We start from the raw sequence: 11633 nt of genomic DNA, 5'->3' as shown, positions 1-11633 counted from the left end.
GATCAGCACTTCATGTGAGCTTCCAAACCTGAGCAGTTTTTTCCTTTTTATTCTTCATGCTAGAGGATAATGGAGGCTGAAAGGAAGGAACAGAATTCCAAAAAAGTATCATTGGAGGAAGCAGCTCCCAGCACCTCCCAAAACCAGAAGTGGGCGGAAAAAGAAGAGATATCAGTGGTGTGTGCAGCTACCAGCCTCTCCAGTAAACGGAAGTGAGTACAGAGCAGTGGGAGGGCAGAAAGGGTATAGAACTGAGTAACTGGATGTCCATCAATGTTTACCTGGGGATCATTGGTGTTTTCTTAACTGAGGAGGGCCTGATGAAAGGGAAAGGTCAGGAGTTAATGCTAATGCTGTCTGCTCCCTCAGCTGCTTCAGCATTTAGCATTTGCTAGAAGAAAGGATGAGCGAATGGTTTGGGTTGGAAGGGACCCTGAAGATCATCTAGTTGTAAAGATGCTGCCATAGGCAGGGGGACCCCTCCTGCTAGGCCGGCGTTCTCAAGGCCTCATCCAAGCTGTCTTCCAACACTTCCAGGATTGGCAAAAGTGTTTCTGGCAGATCTGCTGAAACTTATGATCCCATAAGCTCACACCAGTGCATTGCCAGCATTTTGGCTAGGCCTTTGCTGGAGCCAGTGCTTCCAAGAGCACATCTTCATGTGTCGTCCAGTGGGCAGTGCTCCGAGAGAGCAGGCTCGTGTGTCAGTCCTGGGCTACTGCATTCAGTTCCTGCTTGGGGCTTGGGAACAGTTATTGGTTTGGACTGGTGTGGAGCATTGAGGTTCCTTGAGCAGACAATATGAGCAAAGTGGTTCTGTGCAGAGATCTTTGGCTGTGCTCTTGGCTACTCACAGCTGAGAGGCAAGGACTGAGATGTAGCTGTGTGAAGGGGTATTTCAGGTGTGGTAATAATGGAAGAGCTTGAATTGTGGAGTTGTTTCCTCCCTCTTTCTCACGGAAGCTGAGCTCCCCTTTTAGCCCTGTTGTGGCTTTGGGAGTGGGAAGGATCAGGATGCATTAGGGGGGATTCCTTTGCTCTGAATCAGGTCAGGGTCTGTGATGTTTGCGTATTCACCAGGCCTCCTGGGGCCCTCTATGTTCTACAGTGTTGGACCAAAGTTCAAGCAGAATTTTGTTCTTTAAGCAGGAGCTGTTTTCAAAGTTGTTTTTGGCATGTTGTGGTTCAGTCAGGTAATGAGAGGGGTCAGAGTGTGGAGAATGGTCAAAAAGGATGTGGGAGGTTTGTTTTATCTTGGACCGCATGGACCAATTCATTGTGAAGGTCTGCTGCCTGAAACTGTGCCTGCCTTGGCTGATCCTTGTCTTCTGGGTGTCTTTCAGAATGCTGGAGGAGGACCTGCATCTCAGAGACAGTGAAGACAGCGGTGATGACCAAGTCAGTTGGAGCTATTTTGTATGCTAGGCGCACAGACCTGCCTTTAAACACCTTCTTCTGTTGTGCTGAGGTCCTTCAGCTAACCTTTCCTTCCTCTCTCCTCTTTGTTTCTGTGACCAAAGCAGGTTGTTGAAAAGCCACTACCTTCACTTGCTGCTCCAAGCCACAGGTTTGTACCCAAACTTCTGGCTAGACCAAATCAGGAGGAGGATCAAAGTATTTTCTGTAGGTGGGGCGGGTGAGTAAGGGTTGCCTGTTTAACTCAAGTTGCTTTATACTCTTTTAGTTTTCTGGGCTTACATGGAAATTTTCAGTTAGAAGAGAATGAGGCTGGGATGCTGGATTTTGCCTTTGAATCAGAAGTGCACTTTTCCAACTCTTGCCTTCTTTTCTCCTCTCCCTCTCTAGTGGCCCTCAGCTCCCTGGGAAAAGCAATCATCAGAAGATACGAGAAGCCAAGCAATGCGCCAGTGCACACATGCAGCCCTTGAATGTGACATCAAAAAACCCTTCTGTCAAGCCTCTTGAAAAGAGGAAGGTGAGAGGTGGAGCTGGGTTTGTAGCAGGACCAAGGTGTTGCTTGAAATGCCCCTTGGGAGAGCTGATTTCTGCTTCCCAGGTTGGAGTGGACTCAGGATGCTTCTCCTTCAAAGGCCTCATCAAACATTGAAAGGGAATACATGTCCAAAGTGTCCACAGATGCTTAATGTTGGTCACAGGGCACCGGCTGAGCCGATGGAAAGCCCTGTCAGCTGTCTAAGAAATGATTGGTGTTTTTAAGCCTTTTCTCTATCTTGTCTTGAAACCATGGTTTTCCACAGAACAGGAGGTCCTGGAAAGTTTTGGCCACCAGCAGGTGTGGTGTCAGTAGCACTGACTGAGAAGTGCTGTTTCTTGCAGAGTTTCTTTTACAGTTTCCTTTCCAGTGTCTTGGCTTGTAGGAAACGATTGTGAGGCTTTCTGTTCAGGTGAGCTGGGGATTTGCACACTTTGTGCTGCGAGATCTATGGAGTGCAATTCAAGTTGTCATTTACTACCACTCTGCGTTCCTGGTGCCTGTTCCTCTGGCAGACAAGGGCTGTGATTTGAGGTGACTGTGTTAATGTCACCTGTATCAAATTGTGGTTGAGAAAACCCAAACCCCTGCTCCTCTGGGGAACCTGGGTGATCTAACTCTGCTGCGAGTGCAATTTTTTCCATCCCCTGACTTCAGGTGGTTTTAGCAACAAGAGGTTTAGCAGTTCCATCCCCACCAGTACAAAAGAATTACTCTCTCCAAGCAAAAGGAGATAAAATGTCACGGTGTGATGCTGGTCAGTGACCCAGACACCTGAACCCACTGTGCCCCAAGTTTCCACTTTGTTGGTTCCACTCTCTTGTCTTTAACCAGAAGCCATGAAATACAGCTGTGCAGATCAGCACTTCATGTGAGCTTTCAAAACCTGAGCAGTTTTTTCTTTTTCCTTTTTATTCTTCATGCTAGAGGGAAAAGGAGGAGGAGGCTGCTAGGAAGAAACTCAGGTCCAGAAAAGAAGCCATATCGGTGGTGGGTGCAGCTACTGACATCTCCAGTGAACGGAAGTGAGTACAGAGCAGTGGGCTGGCAGAAAGGGTATTGAACTGAGTAACTGGATTTCCATCAGTCTTCATCTTGTGATTACTGGTGTTGTCTTCATTGAGCAGGGCCTAATGAAAGGGAAAGGTCAGGAGTTCATGCTGATGCTGTCTGCTCCCTCAGCTGATGGAGCATTTAGCATTTCCTCGAAGAAGGAAGAGAGAGTGGTTTGGGTTAGAAGGGACCCTGAGGATCCAGTTACAAAAGAATGAGGCTGGGATGCTGGATTTTGCCTGTGAATCAGAGGTGCACTTTTCCAACTCTTGCCTTCTTTTCTCCTCTCACTCTCTAGTGGCCCTCAGCTCCCTGGGAAAAGCAATCAGCAGAAGATACGAGAAGCCAAGCAATGCGCCAGTGCACACATGCAGCCCTTGAATGTGACATCAAAAAACCCTTCTGTCAAGCCTCTTGAAAAGAGGAAGGTGAGAGGTGGAGCTGGGTTTGTAGCAGGACAAAGGTGTTGCTTGAAATGCCCCTTGGGAGAGCTGATTTCTGCTTCCCAGGTTGGAGTGGACTCAGGATGCTCCTCCTTCAAAGACCTCATCAAACATTGAAAGGGAATACATGTCCACAGTGTCCACAGATGCTTAATGTTGGTCACAGGGCTCCTGCTGAGCAGATGGAAAGCCCTGTCAGCTGTCTAAGAAATGATTGGTGTTTTTAAGCCTTTTCTCTATCTTGTCTTGAAACCATGGTTTTCCACAGAACAGGAGGTCCTGGAAAGTTTTGGCCACCAGCAGGTGTGGTGTCAGTAGCACTGACTGAGAAGTGCTGTTTCTTGCAGAGTTTCTTTTACAGTTTCCTTTCCAGTGTCTTGGCTTGTAGGAAACGATTGTGAGGCTTTCTGTTCAGGTGAGCTGGGGATTTGCACACTTTGTGCTGCGAGATCTATGGAGTGCAATTCAAGTTGTCATTTATTACCACTCTGCGTTCCTGGTGCCTGTTCCTCTGGCAGACAAGGGCTGTGATTTGAGGTGACTGTGTAAATGTCACCTGTATCAAATTGTGGTTGAGAAAACCCAAACCCCTGCTCCTCTGGGGAACCTGGGTGATCTAACTCTGCTGCGAGTGCAATTTTTTCCATCCCCTGACTTCAGGTGGTTTTAGCAACAAGAGGTTTAGCAGTTCCATCCCCACCAGTACAAACGAATTCATCTCTCCAAGCAAAAGGAGATAAAATGTCACGGTGTGATGCTGGTCAGTGACCCAGACACCTGAACCCACTGTGCCCCAAGTTTCCACTTTGTTGGTTCCACTCTCTTGTCTTTAACCAGAAGCCATGAAATACAGCTGTGCAGATCAGCACTTCATGTGAGCTTTCAAAACCTGAGCAGTTTTTTCCTTTTCCTTTTTATTCTTCATGCTAGAGGGAAAAGGAGGAGGAGGCTGCTAGGAAGAAACTCAGGTCAGGAAAAGAAGCCATATCGGTGGTGGGTGCAGCTACCAACATCCCCAGTGAACGGAAGTGAGTACAGAGCAGTGGGCTGGCAGAAAGGGTATTGAACTGAGTAACTGGATTTCCATCAGTCTTCACCTTGTGATCACTGGTGTTTTCTTAATTGAGCAGGGCCTAATGAAAGGGAAAGGTCAGGAGTTCATGCTGATGCTGTCTGCTCCCTCAGCTGATGGAGCATTTAGCATTTCCTCGAAGGAAGAGAGAGTGGTTTGGGTTAGAAGGGACCCTGAGGATCCAGTTACAAAAGAATGAGGCTGGGATGCTGGATTTTGCCTGTGAATCAGAGGTGCACTTTTCCAACTCTTGCCTTCTTTTCTCCTCTCCCTCTCTAGTGGCCCTCAGCTCCCTGGGAAAAGCAATCATCAGAAGATACGAGAAGCCAAGCAATGCGCCAGTGCACACATGCAGCCCTTGAATGTGACATCAAAAAACCCTTCTGTCAAGCCTCTTGAAAAGAGGAAGGTGAGAGGTGGAGCTGGGTTTGTAGCAGGACCAAGGTGTTGCTTGAAATGCCCCTTGGGAGAGCTGATTTCTGCTTCCCAGGTTGGAGTGGACACAGGATGCTTCTCCTTCAAAGGCCTCATCAAACATTGAAAGGGAATACATGTCCAAAGTGTCCACAGATGCTTAATGTTGGTCACAGGGCACCTGCTGAGCCGATGGAAAGCCCTGTCAGCTGTCTAAGAAATGATTGGTGTTTTTAAGCCTTTTCTCTATCTTGTCTTGAAACCATGGTTTTCCACAGAACAGGAGGTCCTGGAAAGTTTTGGCCACCAGCAGGTGTGGTGTCAGTAGCACTGACTGAGAAGTGCTGTTTCTTGCAGAGTTTCTTTTACAGTTTCCTTTCTAGTGTCTTGGCTTGTAGGAAACGATTGTGAGGCTTTCTGTTCAGGTGAGCTGGGGATTTGCACACTTTGTGCTGCGAGATCTATGGAGTGCAATTCAAGTTGTCATTTACTACCACTCTGCGTTCCTGGTGCCTGTTCCTCTGGCAGACAAGGGCTGTGATTTGAGGTGACTGTGTTAATGTCACCTGTATCAAATTGTGGTTGAGAAAACCCAAACCCCTGCTCCTCTGGGGAACCTGGGTGATCTAACTCTGCTGCGAGTGCAATTTTTTCCATCCCCTGACTTCAGGTGGTTTTAGCAACAAGAGGTTTAGCAGTTCCATCCCCACCAGTACAAAAGAATTACTCTCTCCAAGCAAAAGGAGATAAAATGTCACGGTGTGATGCTGGTCAGTGACCCAGACACCTGAACCCACTGTGCCCCAAGTTTCCACTTTGTTGGTTCCACTCTCTTGTCTTTAACCAGAAGCCATGAAATACAGCTGTGCAGATCAGCACTTCATGTGAGCTTTCAAAACCTGAGCAGTTTTTTCTTTTTCCTTTTTATTCTTCATGCTAGAGGGAAAAGGAGGAGGAGGCTGCTAGGAAGAAACTCAGGTCCGGAAAAGAAGCCATATCGGTGGTGGGTGCAGCTACTGACATCTCCAGTGAACGGAAGTGAGTACAGAGCAGTGGGCTGGCAGAAAGGGTATTGAACTGAGTAACTGGATTTCCATCAGTCTTCATCTTGTGATTACTGGTGTTGTCTTCATTGAGCAGGGCCTAATGAAAGGGAAAGGTCAGGAGTTCATGCTGATGCTGTCTGCTCCCTCAGCTGATGGAGCATTTAGCATTTCCTCGAAGAAGGAAGAGAGTGGTTTGGGTTAGAAGGGACCCTGAGGATCCAGTTACAAAAGAATGAGGCTGGGATGCTGGATTTTGCCTGTGAATCAGAGGTGTACTTCTCCAACACTTCCTTTCTTTTCTCCTCTCACTCTCTAGTGGCCCTCAGCTCCCTGGAAAAAGCAATCAGAAGGAGATGGGAGAGTCCAAGCAGCACCCCAGTGCACAGAGGCAGCCCTTGAAGGTGACACCAAAAAACCCTTCTGGCAAGCCTCTTGAAAAGAGGAAGGTGAGAGGTGGAGCTGGGTTTGTAGGAGGACCAAGGTGTTGTTTCAAATGCCCCTTGGGAGAGCTGATTTCTGCTTCCCAGTTTGGAGTGGACTCAGGATGCTCCTCCTTTAAAGGCGTCATCAAACATCGAATGGGAATATGTGTCCAAAGTATCCACAGTGTTGTCAATGGGGCACCTCTGGAGCAGATGGAAAGCCCTGTCAGCTGTCTAAGAAATGATTTGCTGTTTTTAAGCATTTTCTGCTGTCTTATCTTGAAACCATGGTTTTCCACAGAACAGGAGGTCCTGGAATGTGTTGTCCACCAGCAGGTGTGGTGTCAGTAGCACTGACTGAGAAGTGCTGTTTCTTGCAGTGTCTTTTACAGTTTCCTTTCCAGTGTCTTGGCTTGTAGCAAATGATTGTGAGGCTTTCTGTTCCAACTCCATCAGTCTGTCCTCACAGGGCAAGTTCTTCAGCCCTCTAATCATCCTTGTGGGCCCAATTAAATATCTTGTCTTGAAATTTTGGATATTTTGGAAAGCCAGGATTTGAAATGATTTCAGGGCTGATCCCTCTAAGCAGCTTTATCTCTGCTCTGTGATTTTTTCAGGGTTCCACAGAGTATGTCACAAAGCCTTTCCCAGTGCCAGAATGTAGCTCCAGGCTGTCAAGTCCTCACCTCAAGGCTGTAAAGTAAGTTTTTGTTTCCCACTCCTTATCTGCACTTTCTGAACATGCCAGGCAAGGCTGGCCCTGCAGAAGCCACCCTGGCTTCTGCTTCTTAAGGAGTACCTTCTAGGGAGGAAAGAGAGCTGTCTGAGAGGTGCTGTGTACTCTCTGGGCATTGGCAGAGGTGGACCACAAAGATGATGTGAGAGCTGAAGCACCTCTCCAGAGAAGTCAGGCTGAGAGAGTGTTGGTCTTGTTAAGCCTGGAGGAGAAGGCTCTGGAGAGACCTTGCATGCAGCCTTCCAGGATCTGAAGGGGGCGACTACAGGAGACCTGAGGATGGAGTTTTTCTGATCATTGTTGCATCCTCTTTATCCCTCTTCTATTTTTCTTCTCTGTGTCTCCCAATTCAGGAACCAGCAGGTAAAATACTACCAAGGAGAGGTCAAGAGGCTGAAGGGCGCAGCTGATGCCATGGTAAGTCTTGGCCCTGTGCTGGAAATGTTAACCAGCTCTTGCATTCGGACCCGCTGCGTGTGTGCATGTGAAGAAGAGCGTCTGGGTGAGGTCACTGCCATACTTGGAGGACGGTCAGCTCCCGCGTCAGGAGCCTGTCTTCATTTGCCAGCTGTTCAGACATTTCCCTTTTTGACAAACACATCTAGAGAACATGGCAAGGCAAGGGCATTCAGAATGGATGCTGTCTGAGGGTAGCAGGCCTGTTGTCTTTGCAGAGCTGCCTCAAAGTCCTTGTCAGAGAGACAGGCAGTCAGTTTTAAGACAGTTCCCTCTGAAATGTCAGGGCCCTGAGGCGAATTGTGTTCCTGGTGACCAAGACTTGGAAGTGGCCCTTGCAGATGGACGTGACTTTGTCCACCCCATGCAGCTAACAGCATGTATGAATGAACATATTTATTTTTTGCCAAGTCAGATAACGGACATTTGCTGCTTGCCACTTATCTGTGAAGTGAGGGAATACTGCAGTGGGAAAGTTCCATCTGCCATTCACAAGGCAGGCTTCCAGGACCAGACAGAAACATCCTGAAGGAAAAGACTGAGCAAGAGGAAGAGATATTCTCCTCCTTTGCACCAGCTGCTAGGAGGAGAGGAAATGGCCTACCTCCTCTGGTTGCTCCAGGAGAAGTTTAGGCTGGATATTAGAAGAAACTTCTCCATTGAAAGGGTTCTCCAGCAGTGGCAGAAGTTGGTGGAATTCCCATTACCAGAGCTGTTTAAAAGACACAGAGATTTGGGACTTGGTTGGGCACTTGGCTTGCCAGAGTTAGATAATGGTTGGAGTTCTGGGCCTGACTTTCCTCAACTTTCTTCAACTCCTGCCTAACAAGGGAGGCAAAAGATCTTCAAGCACAAATGAGAGAAGCAGTTTTTATGGGAGTTGAAAAATGCTCATTTTCTTCCCAACAGCCCAGCTTCATTGGCAAGGGCATTCAGTATCTGGATGCTGCCCTTTGCTTCACTGAATACGGGATGGGCTTGGAATGGGATGCACCAGCATCCAGATCAGCTTCCCACATCTTCAGAGAAACCATAGAGCTCATCAGGTAAGTGGTTTTCAAAGCCTGGTGGTTAGGCAGCATGCTGAGAGGGGAAGGGTCAGTCACATTGCTTGTTTTGCAAGTGGGTGGCTCCAGATTCCCACCATGGAGTAGAGGTCAGGTTGCTGTACAAGCATAAGACAGACAGACTCTCAAGAGGTACCAGAGGCAGTGAGAGAATCCTGGTATGGTGGGGCTCAGAAGGGACCTCTGGAGATCACCAAAGCAGGATCACTCAGAACTGGTTGTGTGGCATCACCACGTCCAGGAAGGCTTTGGAGTCTCTGCAGAGAAGGAGACTCCCCAGCCTCTCTGGCCAGCCTGCTCCAGGGCTCTGGCACCCTCACAGCAAAGAAGATTTTCCTTGTGTTTAGGTGGAACTTCCTGTGTTCTAGTTCCCCTTGCTTCTTGTCCTGTCACTGGGCACCACTGAAAAGAGTCTGGTCTGGGGTTATTGTGAGCCTAGTGCAGGACCTGGCACTTGGCCTTGTTCAGTCTCATACAGCTGTCCTCAGTGCATTGATTCATGCTGTCCAGGTCCCTCTGCAGAGCTTCCTCCCCTCAAGCAGAACAACACTCATGCCCAGATGACACGTGGCAGTGTCATCTGCAAACTTCTTGAGGGTGCACTCAATCTCCTCATCCAGATCCTTGATAGAGATATTAAAGAGAGCTGGACCCAGTGCTGAGCCCTGGGGCACAGCACGTGTGCCTGGCCACCTGGCATTGAATTCCATTGCCACCACTCTCTGGGCCCAGCCATCCAGCCAGTGTTGCATCCAGCAGAGTGCATGCCCGTCCAGGCCATGAGCAGCCAGTTTGTGTAGCAGAATGCTTTGGGACTGTGTCAAAAGCTTTACTGAAGTGCAGGCAGACACATGCATGGCTTTCCCCTCTTCCATTAAGAAGGTCACCTTGTGATGGAAGGAGACCAGGTTAGTCAAGCAGGACCTGCCTGTCATAAACCCATGCTGACTGGGCCTGAGGAGAGTGAGTCACACAGGGGCCCCATCTGTCCCCCACTGCATGGAAAAGATGGCATTGAGAGACACAGTCCTCTGCTCAAGATCACAGAGAGCACTTGGTGCCAGGACTCAGGGCAGGTCTCCTGACTTGTGGGATAAGGAGATCTCATAGACAGTGAGACTTGAGAGCACTGGTGGCTGACAGGATTCTGTTTGTTTTCTTTCCTTAGATTAATCACAACGATGAAATCCTTTGTGGACTCCTCATCATCTCCACATGAAGAAATCCTTCTGCTGTTGTGGTGCGTACCTGGGGGCTCACTCAGCCGTGGGCACCTCTAGGAGGCTGGGCACCTCTTTATGTGAAAGAGCAGGCATGGCCCTTCCTCCTTTGGTTTCGGTTCTGCGTTTTCCTCCCTTGGGACTGATTTCCCAGAGCCTTTTTCTGCGATGAGGAGGAGCAGGAGGGGAAACCTGAGCTTTCTTGGCTGTGCAGCACAGCTGATGTGTGCCTGCCTCTGTGCCACGAGGCTGAGCAGTGCTGAGCCTGAACGCTGAGGCTTGGCTGTGTTTCTGTCCACAGCATGCGTTGTCAGTCTCTCCTGCACATGGCCGTGCTGCAGCACAAAAGAAACACAGCAATGAAGTATTGCAGGATCCTGAGTCACCATTTCGAGGTAGGGCAGGCCTGTGTTCCTGAGCTGCCAGCTGGATGGCTGCAGGAGGAACTGATGGTGGCAGAACAGCCCAGAGCTAACAAGAGTTCTGTTCCTTGCTGCAGAGTTCTTCCAGAGCAACACGAGCACCTTCTCCCAGTGCTGCAAGGTAAGGTTTCAAACTACAGACCTTGTAAAGTGCCCGTGTGGGTGTGAGTGAAAAGAGGAGCTGTGGGAGTTGCAGGCCGCGTCCGGGAGTGCTTCCCCACTCGCTCTTTTCTTGCCACCGACATCACAGTGTTATGGGACATGAGGATGCTTCTGCTCTCTCTTTCCTGTATTTCCTTGTTGGAAAAGATTGTTGGGCATTTTTTGTCACTAGGTCCAGGATGTGTCTATCAAGCAGAGCAGTTCTCCAGCACAAACAAACACAGGTGGAGCAGAGCGAAGATGACACTGTGCCTGTGCTGTGTCAGGGCCTCTGTTGTTGTCATCTGTATTCTGTTTAAGATCCCTTGATGCTTCCTGGGGTACCATCCCCATCTCCCAGGCCTCTGTCCCCTTGCACAGTGTAGTCTATTTCATAGTCTCCCAGGAGCCTTGGTAGAAGGCCTCTCTTGCCAGTGACTAAAATGAGGCTGCCTGCAGTGGTGTGGTGGATGGGTGGCCCATTCTGATCCCCGGTCTCACCTTTTCTTTTGTCAGCTCCAGTGCCACCAGACATGAATCATCAGTCACAGTTCCCACTCGTGTACCCCTCATCACCTCTTCCTACCTTGAGATCACTTCCAGTATCTTCTCTGCCTGTGATATCTGGGAAGAGGCTGAAGCCCTGGCCAGGAAGAACAAGGGTAAGCCTTGGTCCTCCAGCCTTTCTCTCCTGCATGCTGTGTGCATCTCAATTGAAAGGCTGTCCTGGCATCCTCATGTCTGCGAGCTAAGAGATGAGGGTATCAAATGCAGGAAACAAGTCACCTGGCTTCATGGTAACATAAGAAGAAGCCTGAGGGGGGTTGGTGCTTGTTTTTCCCTTTGGGGCACTTCCCTCTTTGGAGCTGGTGCCCCTTCTTGGAAGATCAGCCTTGTGCACTGCACCCTGTGGTTTAGTTTGTTTGTCAGACATCCAGGTGCTTTTGTCTTGCAAAGAGTGAAGCTGGCTTCTCTCTTTAATGGAGCAGCTGAGCAGCACTTGAACTGGGGTCCTTGCTGGCCAAGTACAGCATGCTGCTGTTGTCCTTCCTTGTCCTCCCCTTGTCTCTCAGATGTGCCTGTTGTGTGAAACCCACCAACTGTTTTCTCTCTGCCTGCCCCTTTTGCAGAGCTTTTTGCTGAACTCAGCGCAGCGGCAGGCAGTCTGGCTCTGAACAGCAGCATGA

The sequence above is a fragment of the Dryobates pubescens genome, chromosome Z, assembly GCF_014839835.1.
Source record: "Dryobates pubescens isolate bDryPub1 chromosome Z, bDryPub1.pri, whole genome shotgun sequence".
Lineage (NCBI taxonomy): Eukaryota > Metazoa > Chordata > Aves > Piciformes > Picidae > Dryobates > Dryobates pubescens.
The sequence above is the reverse complement of the archived record's forward strand: the minus strand, read 5'-3'. Positions refer to the sequence as shown.